The 16,912-nt window shown below is 44.0% G+C and overlaps 1 protein-coding gene across 1 annotated transcript in view; it reads right to left on the bottom strand.

Annotated features, from left to right (window-relative positions):
- CLPB (ClpB homolog, mitochondrial AAA ATPase chaperonin) overlaps positions 1-16,912 on the bottom strand; it is a 147,282-nt gene that overhangs the window by 122,555 nt on the left and 7,815 nt on the right. The gene's annotated exons all lie outside the window — the stretch shown is intronic.

Genomic DNA, 16,912 nt, shown 5'->3' with positions numbered 1-16,912 from the left:
CATAGATTATTTTTTTTTAACTTTTTATTTTGAAATTATTTCAAACTCACACAGCACTTAAAAAATAGCATGCATACACACACACAAAACTCAGGTATATCCTTCACTCAGATTCTCATTACATTTTGCCTCACTCCTTTTCTGTTTTTTCCTAGACCACGTGAGAATTCATTTCAGACATCATACCCCTTTATTCCCAAATATTTCAGCACGTATTTCCTAGTATGAGGACATTCTCTTACAAAGCACTAACCAGTAATGATTAAATTTGGTACATTTTAACACTGACAAAATATTTTTATCTAATATACAACCCATACAAATTTCCTCAATTATCCAAACAATATGCTTTAGAGCAATCCACCCTTCACCCCAGACTCAGATATAAGCCAGGATCAAAACTGGAATCACACACTGCCTGTGCCTTCAGTTTTCTTTCATCTAGAACAGTCCCTCAAACTTTCTTTGATATATATTCATGATACACACATTTTTGCAGAATAAGGCTAGTTTGTCTGTAGACTTCTTCACTTGGGATAACAATTTATTGAGGAACCACTTCCTATTATTCACCTATTCACTGCACAAACTTTTCAGGAGACTGGTTATTACAGGACTGTAAGCAGGATACCGAGGACTCTGATGAATTCTACAGTGTTCTTATCTTCAAGGTATTCACTGCATAGTTATTGGCAAACAGCTAAATTACAAGCAAGCACCTTGTGAGTGTAGTGCAGAGCAAGGGCCACAGGCATGACTTCTTGGAGGCAGAGGCATGAGCCGTGCCAGAAAGGATGCGTAGAAGCACAGATTCCCTTAATGCACTCCTGGGATCTTCTATGGGAGACAGCTCTGCTTCCCCAAGCAGTGTGTGCCACGGTGGGGGCTCAATAAAACACAAATCCAACAATACAAGGCCAGAAAGGGGAGGGAGTGGTCCAGGGCACCCCTATCTGGGTACCTCTATTCAGGGCTCTAAGTTAAGTCCCACTCAGCAGCTGCCGTGGTGACAAGAAGGCAAGGACTGTCTAGGCAGCTGAAGTGTGGGAAAGGGCCATGAGTGCCACCTACTGGCACCACAGCAGGCCTGTAGGCTGCCACAGAGGGCAGCTGGGTGTTGCCAGGAAGCCTGTTATCCTATGGCAGTGAGACACAGAAGTAGCCCAAATTTCTAAAATTGGGTTGGCACTTGAGCTACTACTGCTAAGCTCCAGAACCCTATGAGATTTTCAGTAAAAAAATGGACTGTGCAAAGCCAACCACAGTATCTGGCCCTCTAGATAGGAACAAAATTTGGCCTTCATTAATTCAGGTTTGTCCCAGTAACAAAGTATGCTCTTCTCCAAGTCAGGCTCTGTGTTGAGCATTGAGGGTACAGATGAATCAGACATGGATCTTGCCCACAAGGAGCTCCTGGTCTGAACTGGTGGTGGGGAAATGGAACACAAATAAGTGTTTTAAGGATCACAGGTGCTCTGAAAGCTGTTTGTAGAGGGTCAGTGACCACACAACATGCTTAGCTCTTCCGGTCTTTCAAAACTCTTAAACTGTGGTGTTCAAAAGAGTCTGTGTTTCTAGAGCAGCCTACTACGCACCAGGCACTTGACATTTATAATCTTATCTGGTCCTGTGATTAGAGAAGGAGTCATAAAGAGAGAGGATAACTGACTTGCTTAAGATCAAATAGTCAGTAAGTGGCAGCCTGGGCTGGAACCCACCCTCTCTCTATGGAACCACACTGCCTTCCAGGGTATATATCCCAACTTCTTCTCTTTTTCCACACATTTAGCCTGGGATCAGCACAAATATCTGTGGGGCCGAATCAGCTGACCCTGGAGAAAAGACCCTGACGCTGGGAAAGACTGAAGGCAGGAGGGGATGACAGAGGATGAGATGGTTGAATGGCATCACCGACTCGATGGACATGAGTTTGAGCAAGCTCCAGGAGATGGTGAAGGACAAGGAAGCCTGGCATGCTGCAGTCCATGAGGTCACAAAGAGTTGGACATGACTGAGCGGCTGAACAACAATCAGCTGACAGAAAATGATAAAAAAAAATAAAAAAGGAAAAGCCTTACATAGAAAGGAAGTTAAATGATGAATGGAGATACTCTGATTAGTTCTGCTGTCTAGAACCTTCTCCCTTGGAAGGGACCCCTTCTCTTAGACTGAAGATGAGAAAGGCCAGATCCCTTCATGGTAGTCTCCATAGTACCACCACTACTTTCACAGCTGCATGGCAATATAACACTGTAAAGTGGTCTTGACTTTAGGTTAAAACAACCTTGGCAAACAAACCTAATCAATAGGTCTTAGAAGTATAGGAAGTCCTAGTTCTCTGCAGACAAGCTTAACAGACTCTCAGAGTATAATGCATCTGCCGAGAAAGCTAATGCAAACTCAGGCCATGTTAACAGCCTCATAAAATCTCTAAAAAGTGGATCACTGCCCTGCTCTACACAATGATAGTCACGCCACACCAGAATTCAAATAGGGCACCAAAAACTTTGTGGCCATTTCATTACAAAATGATTAGGATGAGAGAAGAATTGAAACCACAGTTTGGAGAACCAAGGTTTATTTGGCTTGGAGCTATTAACATTCAAAAGTCTGGAACAGGGAAAGGGAGCTGTGTAGTCTTAGAGGACAGAACAAGGACCAAAGAGGCAAGCTGTAGAGAGAGCTAACTACGTAACAGCAGCCCACCAGGTGTCAAGCGCTATGCCAGGTGCTTTCATAATATTACCTTGGAATTCATCACAACATAAAGCATTTTTCTAATAACAAAGTGCTGTGTGTGCTCAGTTACTCAGTCATGTCCAACACTTTGCAACCCCAGATAGCCTGCCAGGCTCCTCTGTCCATGGAATTTTTCAGGCAAGAACACTGGAGAGGGTTGCCATTTCATCCTCCATACAGAGTGCTTATGCTTACATTACTCCAACTGCCCAGAATGTCTTTCTACCCAGCTCCTTATATCCAAATACTAACATCTCCAGGCCCAGACTGAATGCCCCTCTTGTCTATAGAGACTTAACTTTTTGTATGTACTAATTACAATTCTCTTACCAATGTTCTTTGAAAGGCAAAGGTCATCACGATACATCACGATTCAATGCTGAATGGGGCATACTGCTCATAATGGGCCTTAAGAATAAATAAATACCAAATAAAATGTACAAATGACCAAAAAAAAAACTCATGAAAAGATGTTCAACATCATTAGCCATCAAGGAAATACAAACCAAAACCACCAAGAGGTATCACTTCACACAACGGCTCTAATAAAAAGACAGTAAGAGGTGCTGGCAAAGGTGTGGAGAAATCAGAAGCCTCACATTTTATATTGCTGGTGAGAATGTTAAAATGGTATAGCTACTTTGGAAAACAGTCTGACCATTTCTCAAAATGTTAAACACAGAGTTACCACATGGAGCAGTTCTACTCCTAGGTATCTGGCCAAGATATATAAAAACATACATTCACACAAAAATTTGTACACACATGTTCATAGCAGTGTTATTCATAACGGCTGAAAAATGAAAACACAAATGTTCATCAACTGATGAATGTGTAAATAAAATGTAATATATCTATACATGGAATACTGTTCAGTCACAAAAAGGAACAAAGTACTGTACATGCTACAACAGAGGTGAACCTCGAAAACATAATAAGTGAAAGAAGCCAGTCATCAGAGGACAAATATTGTATGAGTCCATTTATATGAAATACCCGTACAGGGAAATCCAGGGGAAAAGAAAGTCAGTTAGTAGTTGCCAGAGGCCGGGAGAGCGGGGAATGGGGAGCGAATGCTGATGGGACTGGGTTTTGGTGGGGGAGGGGGGAGGTAGTGATGAAAATGTTCTGGAATTAAGACACAGAGATGGTTGCATAATCTCATGTCTATATTAAAAAGCCACTGCACTGTATCCTTTAAAAAGATGAATTTTATGATGTGTGAATTATATCTCAAAAGGAAAAAGAATAAGTGAATGAGTAAATGTTTACTCAGAGTAAGCTTATTACTCAGGAGATAGAGTATCCCTCACACCTAGAGGAGCCCAACTGCGGACTGGATGGTGCCCATCAGAGAGCCTGAAGAGGAGACAAGAACACTGGAGTGGAAGTGAGGCTGAAGACAACAGTGCCCTGGGTTCTGTCTGACCCATCAGGGGCTGTACCTGAGTCCCAGTGGCCCTGGGAAGGATACTGTTCTGCCTGCTGGACTCTGACCCGTGGGGATTCCATGGGGCTCCTCCAACTATGTGTGCTTTACATTTGGTCCTGCTCACTATCTGCAAAGGCTGGTCAAATACACAGATTTCCCAGGAGGCCTGGGCGCTATCCCCACAAACAAAAGGGCATTGAGATGGAAGCCTGAGCTCAGCCTCAGAGAGGAATTCTTATGCAGCCTTCCTGGGCCTCCCATCCACATGAATGGAGGATCATGGAGACCAGTCAGTCTGCCCAGCTGCTGGACCCTGCTGGGGAAACTCTGGAGAATAAACAAGGTTTCATTCAATCAGTCAATCAACTGGTCAGACTCCATCTGTACTGTGTGCTTTCTGAGTGCCCAATCAGCCTTGTGTGAGTAGCCATGGTGGAGGCAGGAAGAGATGCTGTCCACCTGGCTGGGACAGCATGGCCTGGGTGAGGAGACACAGGCATGAAGCAACTGTGGAAAAAGACAAGGAGGTGAAGACTCAACATGATACCATCTGGCTCAGACTTTGAGGCTTTGGGAATTTTGATAAGTTAACTGCAATGAGAAAAGCATACATTTTGCATTCATGTGGAACTTGGTTTAAATCACAGCTCTAGTCCTTATCAGCTGCAGGGTATTAAACGCACAGTCGTGTCCGACTCTTTGTGACCCCATGGACTGTAGCCCGTCAAGCTCCTCTCTCCATGGGATTCTTCAGGCAAGGATACTGGAGTGGTTTGCCATTCCCTTCTTCAGGGGATCATTCCGAGCCCAGGGATTGAACCTGGGTCTCCTGCACTGCAGGCAGATTCTTTACCGTCTGAGCCACCAAGGAAGCCCATGTGGAAAATGGTCACAGCACAATCTGTTTTGCAAAACTGCAGCAAGAACTGAAGATAATACATATACAGTATCTGGTACTCTGCCTCGTGCACATACACAGAATGGGTATCTAATAAACAGCAGCTATTACTACTAGGGAAGGTGAGCTTTCTGGAAGAGAAAAGGCTTGAAGGGGGCAATAAAATATGAATTGGATCTAAATAAAAGAACATGGGTGGAGTTGGAAGCACTACAAAAGCTAACAGGTAGGAAGAAGTAAGCTGCATGTTTAGGACCAGAGAAGCCAACTCTGACTGAAATGGGGGTTCCTGGGATGGAGGGGAGTCGGGCTTGGCTGGCAGGAATGCAGGGCGGGGAAGAGGGGAGGGGCGCTGTCAATGAAGAGCAGAGTTGAGAGCAGGAGAGATTAGGGATCTAGATTTGACATTCATCTTCAGGAACCTTGTACAGTCCTAGTAAGGCAGATTGAAATGGTTCTCCCTTGAGCTACAAAACATCTCCCTAAGCCTGGAAGCTTACTCCTTGGAAGAAAAGTTATGACCAACCTAGATATAGGAAAAGGAGTACATCAAGGCTGTATATTGTCACCCTGCTTATTTAACTTATATGCAGAGTACATCATGAGAAACGCTGGGCTGGAAGAAGCACAAGCTGGAATCAAGATTGCCGGGAGAAATATCAATAACCTCAGATATGCAGATGACACCACCCTTATGGCAGAAAGTGAAGAGGAACTAAAAAGCCTCTTGATGAAAGTCTAAGTGGAGAGTGAAAAAGTTGGCTTAAAGCTCAACATTCAGAAAACAAAGATCATGGCATCTGGTCCCATCACTTCATGGGAAATAGATGGGGAAGCAGTGGAAACAGTGTCAGACTTTATTTTTCTGGGCTCCAAAATCACTGCAGATGGTGACTGCAGCCATGAAATTAAAAGATGCTTACTCCTTGGAAGGAAAGTTATGACCAACCTAGATAGCATATTCAAAAGCAGAGACATTACTTTGCCAACAAAGGTCCGTCTAGTCAAGGCTATGGTTTTTCCAGTGGTCATGTACGGATGTGAGAGTTGGACTGTGAAAAAGGCTGAGTGCCGAAGAATTGATGCTTTTGAACTGTGGTGTTGGAGAAGACTCTTGAGAGTCCCTTGGACTGCAAGGAGATCCAAACAGTCCATTCTGAAGGAGATCAGCCCTGGGATTTCTTTGGAAGGAATGATGCTAAAGCTGAAACTCCAGTCCTTTGGCCACCTCATGAGAAGAGTTGACTCATTGGAAAAGACTCTGATGCTGGGAGGGATTGGGGGCAGGAGGAGAAGGGGACAACAGAGGATGAGATGGCTGGATGGCATCACTGACTCGATGGACTTGAGTCTGGGTGAACTCCGGGAGTTGGTGATGGATAGGGAGGCCTGGCATGCTGCAATTCATGGGGTTGCAAAGAGTCGGACACGACTGAGCGACTGAACTGAACTGAACTGAGATAGCATATTCAAAAGCAGAGATACTACTTTGCCAACAAAGGTCAGTCTAGTCAAGGCTATGGTTTTTCCAGTAGTCATGTATGGATGTGAGAGTTGGACTGTGAAGAAAGCTGAGCACCGAAGAATTGATGCTTTTGAACTGTGGTGTTGGAGAAGACTCTTGAGAGTCCCTTGGACTGTAAGGAGATCCAACCAGTCCATTCTAAAGGAGATCAGTCCTGGGTGTTCTTTGGAAGGAACGATGCTAAAGCTGAAACTCCAGTACTTTGGCCACCTCATGTGAAGTGTTGACTCACTGGAAAAGACTCTGATGCTGGGAGGGATTGGGGGCAGGAGGAGAAGGGGACGACAGAGGATGAGATGGCTGGATGGCATCCCTGACTCGATGGACGTGACTTTGAGTGAACTCCAGGAGTTGGTGATGGACAGGGACGCCTGGCGTGCTGCAATTCATGAAGTCGCAAAGAGCTGGACACGACTGAGCGACTGAACTGAACTGAACTGAAGCCTGGAAAAGCACTGGGAGGAAACTGTGACCCAGGCAAGCTCCATTCTCCTTCAGGCCTCACAGCATCCTCATCTATAAAATGAAGTGCTAGGACACTTCTAAGGGGGGCAACTTTAGTAAATTACTCAAGCAATCCAAATTTCTGTTTTATCATCTGTGAAATGGGGCTATACTACTTTCACAGTTGTTAAGGATTTAGTAATTTAATAGTCTCATGTAATGCCTATTTTAAAAAAGGCATTTAATAAACACCAGCCACTATTAGTAATAGTTAATGTTATTAAAACATTACTATTTTATGTATTTTAATATACACATACAAAGAATACATGTTAAAAATATACAGAATTATACTGTTAAAGTAATATGCTAGAAACATTAAATGAAACTCTGACTAAATGTGGGTTCTTAAAAAAAGTAATAAAACTAAGGTGATAGGTTGGGTGTTTTTTTGCTCCACCTTAATTCATTTACCTTGTGTTCATTAGTTCGGGTCTTTCTGAATGATCACACTAGGAGCTTAATAAAACTGTAGAGGGTAAAAACTGAATATCCAGAGAATTCTATCCATTATCTTATTTTGCTAGTTCAGGGGAAAAAACCTGGTATAATTAACAACACTCAAAAACAACCCTTACTAAGCACTGAGCACCTAGTAAATATTAGGCATAGCACTCGCTGGTTTTTCTCATTTAATTTTCTCACTGAATACTCACAGCAATGGTGTGAGGTAGGTCAATCACCATCCCACTCTGCAGATGAAGAATCTCGGGCTAGAATCTTAGCCTACTTTCCCAAGGCCATAGAAAGCTAACGAATGGCACAGCTGGGATCCAAACCCTGTCTTCTGAGACTCACCACTGGGAATCAAAGCTTGTTTCCTCAGACTCTGAATTCCTTACTGCCAGGATTCCTGCATCACTATGAACAAAGCTAGTGGAGGTGACGGAATTCCAGTTGAGCTATTCCAAATCCTGAAAGATGACACTGTGAAAGTGCTGCACTCAATATGCCAGCAAATTTGGAAAAGTTAGCAATGGCCACAGGACTGGAAAAGGTCAGTTTTCATTCCGATCCCAAAGAAAGGCAATGCCAAAGAATGTTCAAACTACCGCACAATTGCACTCATCTCACATGCTAGTAAAGTAATGCTCAAAATTCTCCAAGCCAGGCTTCAGCAATATGTGAACCGTGAACTTCCAGATGTTCAAGCTAGTTTTAGAAAAGGCAGAGGAACCAGAGATCAAATTGCCAACATCCGCTGGATCATGGAAAAAGCAAGAGAGTTCCAGAAAAACATCTACTTCTGCTTTATTGACTATGCCAAAGCCTTTGACTATGTGGATCACAATAAACTGTGGAAAATTCTGAAAGAGATGGGAATACCAGACCAACTGACCTGCCTCTTGAGAAATTTGTATGCAGGTCAGGAAGCAACAGTTAGAACTGGACATGGAACAACAGACTGGTTCCAAATAGGAAAAGGAGTACATCAAGGATGTATATTGTCACCCTGCTTATTTAACTTACATGCAGAGTACATCATGAGAAACGCTGGGCTGGAAGAAGCACAAGCTGGAATCAAGATTGCCGGGAGAAATATCAATAACCTCAGATATGCAGATGACACCACCCTTATGGCAGAAAGTGAAGAGGAACTAAAAAGCCTCTTGATGAAAGTCTAAGTGGAGAGTGAAAAAGTTGGCTTAAAGCTCAACATTCAGAAAACAAAGATCATGGCATCTGGTCCCATCACTTCATGGGAAATAGATGGGGAAGCAGTGGAAACAGTGTCAGACTTTATTTTTCTGGGCTCCAAAATCACTGCAGATGGTGACTGCAGCCATGAAATTAAAAGATGCTTACTCCTTGGAAGGAAAGTTATGACCAACCTAGATGGCATATTCCAAATCAGAGACATTACTTTGCCAACAAAGGTCCGTCTAGTCAAGGCTATGGTTTTTCCAGTAGTCATGTATGGATGTGAGAGTTGACTGTGAAGAAAGCTGAACGCAAAAGAATTGATGCTTTTGAACTGTGGTGTTGGAGAAGACTCTTGAGAGTCCCTTGGACTGCAAGGAGATCCAAACAGTCCATTCTGAAGGAGATCAGCCCTGGGATTTCTTTGGAAGGAATGATGCTAAAGCTGAAACTCCAGTCCTTTGGCCACCTCATGCGAACAGTTGACTCATTGGAAAAGACTCTGATGCTGGGAGGGATTGGGGGCAGGAGGAGAAGGGGACAACAGAGGATGAGATGGCTGGATGGCATCACTGACTCGATGGACGTGAGTCTGAGTGAACTCCGGGAATTGGTGATGGACAGGGAGGCCTGGCGTACTGCGATTCATGGGGTTGCAAAAAGTTGAGCGACTGAAATGAACTGAACTGAACTGAGGATTCCTGCTAATGATATGAAAACCTCTCAGGCAAACCCACTGACAGAGGCACAAGAAGAGAACCACTTTACATGCCTTAGTAGGACTTTGGGCCTGGGACCCTTTTCCAAAAGGAGGAGAGGGAAGGAACCAGGATGTAGACAAGTTTAAGTTCAAAAGTAAGATTTTCTGAGACAGCAGAACTGTGAGGCAAACTGCTAAACTGAATACGGTAAACCCATAACATATCAGTTTGACTAATTTCAATATTCTTACATTTCTCTGTTCCTCACTGGTAGGATTTGTGTTATGGCCATGACTGAGCCGGGCCTTTGGAGAAGCAGCACTTGGGCCATAACAATGGTGGCTGGGAGACTGAGCCAGACAGCTGCCCCTGCTGGGGAGCCCTGAGGGACTGCAGTTTTGCGTCCTCACTGCCTCCGTGGCTAGATCAGTGCCCAAGAAGATGCTGACACACACAGCTGGTAGGCACTCAGAGTGGTTCCCAATGTTTCTCAGCAATCAGAATTGATGTGCAATCCCCTCCCAACCACACCAACTCAGCTGCCGCTGCTTCATACTTGCTTTGTTGTTCCTCCCGCCATGGGGCCTCTATAAACAAAAGTTTCCTCTGCCAGGAAAGCTCTTCTTGTCTTTTCACCTAAGTTAACTCCTTCACTTCCTTTGGGAATTTTTCCCTGGCCAGAGGAAATCTCTCAGAGACACTTGAGATTCTCTATATCATTCCTTTGCAGCATTTGTGACAGCTGTAATTTCATATTTACATGATTAATGTCTGACTAAGCTTTAAGCTTCATGAGACAAGGTCTGTACATTTTTGGCCTATCACGGATCCATCAGGGCTTAGCACAGTGTCAACACACTGTAGGCGTTATTTGTTGAATAAATAAATGATTGAATTAAATCACCATTTTAATTTTCTTTTTCCCTAGGGGGATGTCAATTCTTTTGTTTACAAGTTTATTATGACTGTAAATAACTACTAACATTTGCCTAACTCCTACCATTTACAAAACACTTTAAAAATACTCAATAAATATTTGTTAACTATTTACGTGAACAGTGATAAACAACACAGCAATGGTCTGCCACCTCCAAAACTCACAGTAGCGTGTGTGTGTGTGTGTGTGTGTGTGTGTGTGAAAAAGAGCGAGAGAGAGAAAGAGAGAGAAGGAAACAGATGATCCATCCCAAAAGAGGGTGATAAGTGCTATCACAGAGGAAGTATAAAAGTACTTGGAGGGCTAGGGACGGCTTCCTAGAAGACGTGACACTGATGACCCAAAGGATGAATAATTCTCTAGACCACAGGAGTTCACCCTCCTGGAATTTTCATGAGTTCCTGGGAGGGTGGCCTGGCAAGTATCTTACAGTCAGGGTTACTGAGGAAGTTAAGGGACTACCAGCTCAAGACCACACAGCCAAGAAGCAGTGGGGCCAGCACTGGAGGCTCCACCGCAGGGCTGGGCTTCCCTTCAGGGCATCCCTCCTTGCCGCAAGCCACTGCAGTAGGCCCTGGCTGTTCTTTGCTCCTGGGCTTGGCCAACAACCTGATCCTTCGGGGGTTCTCAGAAGCTGACTGGCTGTTTCCACAACTCACCTACTCATAAAGTTCTGAAAAAGCTGCTAACCCAATCTTCCCCAGTAGTTTTCTATCACCAGGGAGCAAGCAAACAGATTCTGTTTAAGTTCACACCTCAGAAAACATGCCAGACCATGGACCACTCTGCAAAATTGCTAGGCTGGTAAAGGCCCACTTGAGTAAGCCCTGGAGTTTCAGTGCGTGATCTGGACCCTCCCCAAAGGGCTCAGTTTTCTCTGTAGAGTTTAACACTGAGAACTATATTTCAAAGTTCTCAGTGGGGACCTCATTAACAAGATGTTGAAACAAAGATTCGAAAAGGGAAGGTCTGTGATTTATTAAAGGCTTCTCTGGTGGCTCAAATGGTAAAGAATCTGACTGCAGTGTATGACAACTGGGTTCAATCCCCGGGTCGGGAAGATCTCCTGGAGAAGGAAATGGCTACCCACTCCAGTATTCTTGACTGGAGAACTCCATGGACACAGGAGCCTGGTGGGCTATAGTCCATAGGGTCACAAAGAGTCGAACATGACTGAGCGACTAACACTTTAATTTTTTTCATGATCTATTAAGAGTCCCAAAGACAGTAACTGTGACAGAAGTGGAACTTAGGTCTTCTAATTCTAAAATCCTTGTACTTTTTTTTTTTTGTAGCAGTATGCTGCCTTCCAACATCCCAGCATTCAAAAAGAAACCTGTGTAGGTTATACCCTAGCATTCAAGAAACACTCATAAGCTTCAAATTACAAGAGTGATGCCAGTGCGGCCTTGACCTTCAGTCTAGAATAAAGCTTTTGTTTCAACCTACTGCAAGCCACAAGAACATTTACATATTTACTGGTTAAGATAGTTGGATGTTTTGGTTGCTCTCATGCCATCATTAATATTTTCCCATCCAGCCAAAGTGATATACCCATCGATAAATAGCCTCTCAGAGGCCCCGAGACAGCCAAATGTATTTACCAGCCAGGGTTTTTGTTAATTAGATAAAATCCTTGGATCAATGTGCAGAACATTTACCTATATTGGAGCTAAGTACATTCTGGACACCTTAATCCTGGCACAATGACAGCAAGTGCCTCAAGCCCCAAGCTGGGGCATCCGGGGACAAAAACCAAACCAAGCCATCAATGCAAAGCTAGAATAAATGTGTTTGGCCTCCAACAAAACTCAACCCTTTCTTCTTTCCTGTGTTGCAAATCAAATCAGACTTTTTTCCAAAGGTATCTAATAAACAAGTTTTAGCTGGTATGAAGTACTTTAATGTCTAAAACCATCAAACCAGAAATCAAAACAAGATGTCAAAACAATCTTTAGACTGATCTTTGAGGCAGCATAGCATGTACAGCAGGAAAAGTCAGAAGGTTCCATTCAACTGTCTACTTGACATCACCACTTGAATTTCTCACTGAAATGTTAAATTCAACATGTTCAAAACTGAACTCAATCTTTTCCTCCCAACCCAGTCCTCCTCCCCCAGCAGCTTCATCTCAGAGAACGGCCAACAGCATCTCCACCGCTGATCAAGCCAGAAAACAGAAATTCATTCTTAACACCTTCTTCTCCCTCATCAACTATATGCAAATTCATTCATTCAAGATTCACTTACTGAGTACCTCCTACATACCAGGCACTGATACTGTTCTAAACATCACCAAGTCCTGTCTAACTTACCTCCTCCATCTCTGCTACTGACACCTTACTCCAAGTCACCACCTGCAATCATCCTTTCTGGTCTGGACTACTTCAGTCACTATCAACTGGTTTTCTTGCATCCACCACAGCTCCCTATCAATCTATTCTCCATGGAGCAGCCAGAGTGATCTTTTAAAATTACAGATCTAGATCATGTCACCACATGTCTCTCTCTCTCTTTCTATCACATACACACACCTTAAAATTCTTCAATGGCTGCCCACTGTTCTTAGTAAAAATAAAAACCATTACCATGGCCAACAGATCCAGTGTGATATGGTCCTTGCTTAACTCCCCAACCTTATTTCATGCCCTCTCCCACTTACAGTCCAGTCATTCTGGACTTCCCTCAATTCTTTTCCATCTTTTCTTGACTCAGGGCCTACTGTCCTTTTAACTCAATATTCTTCTAGCTTTCTCGTCATCCTTCAGAGTTCACTTTAACCTCACTCAGATGCTTTAGCTTACTGATAACATACCCCCACCCTCCACCCCTCTCATACTCAAGGTTAGACTCCCAAGTGTCTTGTGCTTCACTTTTTAACAAAGTTTTACTGAGATATAATTCACACACCATAAAAGACATCTATTAAAAGTGCACAACTTGTTTTTAGTAGATTCAGAGTTCTGTGATCTTGACTACCAACCCCAGAACATTTTCATTAGCCCCCCCCAAAAAAACTCAACCCATTAGCAGTCATTCCCTATTCCCTCCCAAACCCAGCCTTTCCAGTCCTTGGCAATCACCAATCTACTTTCTGTCTCTATAGATTTGTCTATTCTGGACATTTTATATAAACTGAATCATTTAATATGTGGTCTCTTGTGTCTGGCTTCTTTCACTTAGCATAATGATTTCAAGGTTCTTTAATGTAGCACACAGGCAATATTCATATTGATTAATATTCCACTGTATGCCTATATCGTACTTTTATTTACCCACTGATCAGTTAATGGACTTTGGGGCTGTTTCCCTCTTTAGGCTATTATGAATAATGCTGCTATTAACATTCTTGTACCAAGTACATCCATGTACGTTTTCATTTTTCTGGAGTACACACCCAGGAGTAGACTTGCTGGGTCATATGTTTAATATTTTGAAGAATTGCCAATTGCTTTCCAAAGCAATTACACCATTTCACATCCCCACCAGCAATATTTAAGGGTTCCAACTTTTCCACATCCTTACCAACATTTGCTATTATCTGTCTTTCTGATTACAGTCATCCTAATGTGTGAGAAGTGGTATCTCATTGTGGCTTTGATTAGTAGTAAATATCCCCAGAGAAGGGAATAGTTGCCCACCCCAGTATTCTTGTCTGGAGAATCTCATGGACAGAAGAGCCTGGTGGGCTACAGCACATGGGGTCTCAAAGAGTCAGATATGATGGAGTGACTAAGCACAAGCACCCTAATACTAATGATGTTGAGCATCTTTTCATGTGCTTATTGGTCAATTTGAATATCTTCTTTGAAGAAACGTCTATTTGGATCCTTTGTCCACTTTTAAGTTGGGCTATCTTTTTTTATTGTTGAGTTTCTGTATTCTTAATACAAATCTCTTACTAATTTGCAAATATTTTCTCCCTTTCTGTGGGAGAGACTTTTCACCTTCTTGAAAGTGTTCTTTGAACACAAACATTTTTACTTTTGAAGTCCAATTTATCTCATTTTCTCTCTGATTTCCTGTGCTTTTGGTGCCATATCTAAGAAGGCTTGCCTAGCCCACAGTCACAAAGATTTACTCCTATGTTTTCTTCTAAGAGTTTTATAGTTTTAACTCTTACATTTAAATCTATGATCCATTTTAAGTTAATTTTTGTGTACAGATGAGGTAGGGCTACAGTTGTATTTTTTTTACACGGCAGTATCCAGTTGTCCCAGCACCATTTGTTCAAAGGGCAAATTGTACTTCATTTTAAAGTACGTAACTGTAACTGCATAGTCCCTGGCTCCCAGTTGGACTGTAAGTATCAGGAGGGCAGGAACTGTGCCCATCCTGTTCACCACTGTATCTCCACACTCAATCCAATACCTATCTCCTAATAAGCACTCAGATATTTTGGCTGAACATAATACATTTATTATTAACAATAAACACAAACAACTCTATTATGAGTTATAGGTATTATCATTTCCACATCACTTAGGCTTACAGAAGTTGGGCAACCTGTGCCTTGTTCTGCTGGTTCTCAATTTTTGACTTAAGTATTCCCTCCTCACCTGAGAAGCGGATTAGTGAGCTCCTCAGAGCAAGGACTGCTTCTCCTTCCTCATTTTGTTGCCACCAACACAAATTCAGCTCAGGGCTAGGCAGAAGAGACAGGCTGGACAGATGAGTGACTGAGGGACAAAGGGACAATGCTCTCCATAACCAGGTCCCTACTCATCTCCAGTGTCTCCTGGCCTCAGACCCTGATCCAGCAACACCGAACAGTGTAACAGTATACAGCTTCCCCTCCTCACCACACACGTAGGCTGTTTCTTGCCTCAGCCTCAGTGCTATCACTTACACTGTTCCTTTTGCCTAGAATGCCTTTGCCTTCTATTTGCTAAACACTCCTAATATTTTAAGACTCTGATCAGGCGTCATTTCCTCTGGGACATTTTCTCTGGTCCGCCCAGTAGATGAGGGCCATATGCTGGGCTCCTGTCTCAGCACTATGAGTGGAGACAGACTAAGGACCTGCATAGTTACTGGAGAGCATGGTGTCTGTCCATGAATCCTCCAGGCAAGAACACTGGAGTGGGTAGCCATTCCCTTCTCCAGAGGATCTTCCCGACCAGGAATTGAACCTGGGTCTCCTGCACGGCAGGTGGACTCTTCATCATAAGAGCCACCAAGGAAGCCCTCCTGTCTCAGCACAGATCATGCTGCGTTACCAGTCTTCCCCAGACTCCTTAATTGAGGGCAGGAAGTGTGTCTGGTCAGTTGTCCCCGATGCCAGGTAAACCACCCAGCATGTGGCAGGTGCTCAGTAAGCTTTCATCAAACAAACAAATGAATCCTGGAGAGAAAGGGCAGGAAGTCTGAAGTTCAAGACTGATACCACCATATTTCCTTCATTTAAAAAATGTTTGTGCTGATGGAAACAACTGAGTTAAGCACTCAGCAGAGCCCTAGCTCCCTGCTGGGAGAAGGGAAGTGGGCAGGGGTATAGTCTTTCACCCAGATTTGTTCGAAAAGAAATGTGATCTCTGCGGCAAGAATAGGAGGCCTCACTACTCCCAGCCCTGACAGCTCCTCACTCGGCTCTGTCCGATCCTGGACAGATGTGCCTTCAGACTGCCCTGGGCCCTAGGTTTCGGTTGAGTGGTTCCTGAGGCCAGGAGCCAGGCGTGGGGTGGGCTGAGCCCAGGAGCAGGGCCACCTGCTCACGCTGCCGACAGGTGGGATGGGGCCTCAGGACCGGGCTCCCACTCCTGAAGAGCCACAGCTGGACCTGCAAACGATGTTTAAGTGCCTTGGGGGAAGAAGGAAACAGCTGCCACACAAAGAGAAAGGAGAGGAGGACGGGAAGGAAAAGAGATCCAGTCTCCTTCTGATATAGCCAGCTGGAGTTTGAAAATAAGACTCTGGACTGTCTGCTTCCGGTTTGCTAGAAAGTCAGTAAAAAGTAGCTTTCCCCAACTTTCACTGTACTGGAAAAGAGGATAAGACACGTGTGGAACCAGACCTTGTCCCTGCCATGGGGAGGCACACAATCCAGTGTTTAAGGTGAAGGCCAGTCCAAAGTTCCTTAATATAAAGAAGAACATGATGAGTGGCAGAACCTTCCCTGTGGCTTTAGCCAGGCAGGCCCACACCACGAATGGTTAGCCAGCTCCACGTAAAACAGGTAACAGTGCCCACACTTCAGAGCTGTTGGTTTGATCATCTCACGCTGCCTGAGGATCCCTCATCTGTTCCTGATTTGGGCAGTGTGTGAACCACACTGGTTTTCCTGTTCATGGGCTGAGTGCCTCCTCAGTCCTGATGTTCAGCCCAGCTTCTCCCACCTGACCTCCAACTTCTCTACTAGTAAAGCAGTCTTCTCCTGCACGGCTGGCACGGCCCTTCCTAGATGACCTGACCATCAACCCCCCTCCACCCCCGCCCCCGCCCCCACGCCAGGCCAGCAGAAGGTGCAGGGCAATGGGCAGATCACACTCAGCTGGGAGGACTCTGAAGTACTTGAGCGAAGGCTGGGAGGCTTTAA

The sequence above is a fragment of the Bos indicus x Bos taurus genome, chromosome 15, assembly GCF_003369695.1.
Source record: "Bos indicus x Bos taurus breed Angus x Brahman F1 hybrid chromosome 15, Bos_hybrid_MaternalHap_v2.0, whole genome shotgun sequence".
In the NCBI taxonomy this organism is placed as follows: Eukaryota; Metazoa; Chordata; class Mammalia; order Artiodactyla; family Bovidae; genus Bos; species Bos indicus x Bos taurus.
This window is presented reverse-complemented; position numbering and strand designations above follow the sequence as displayed.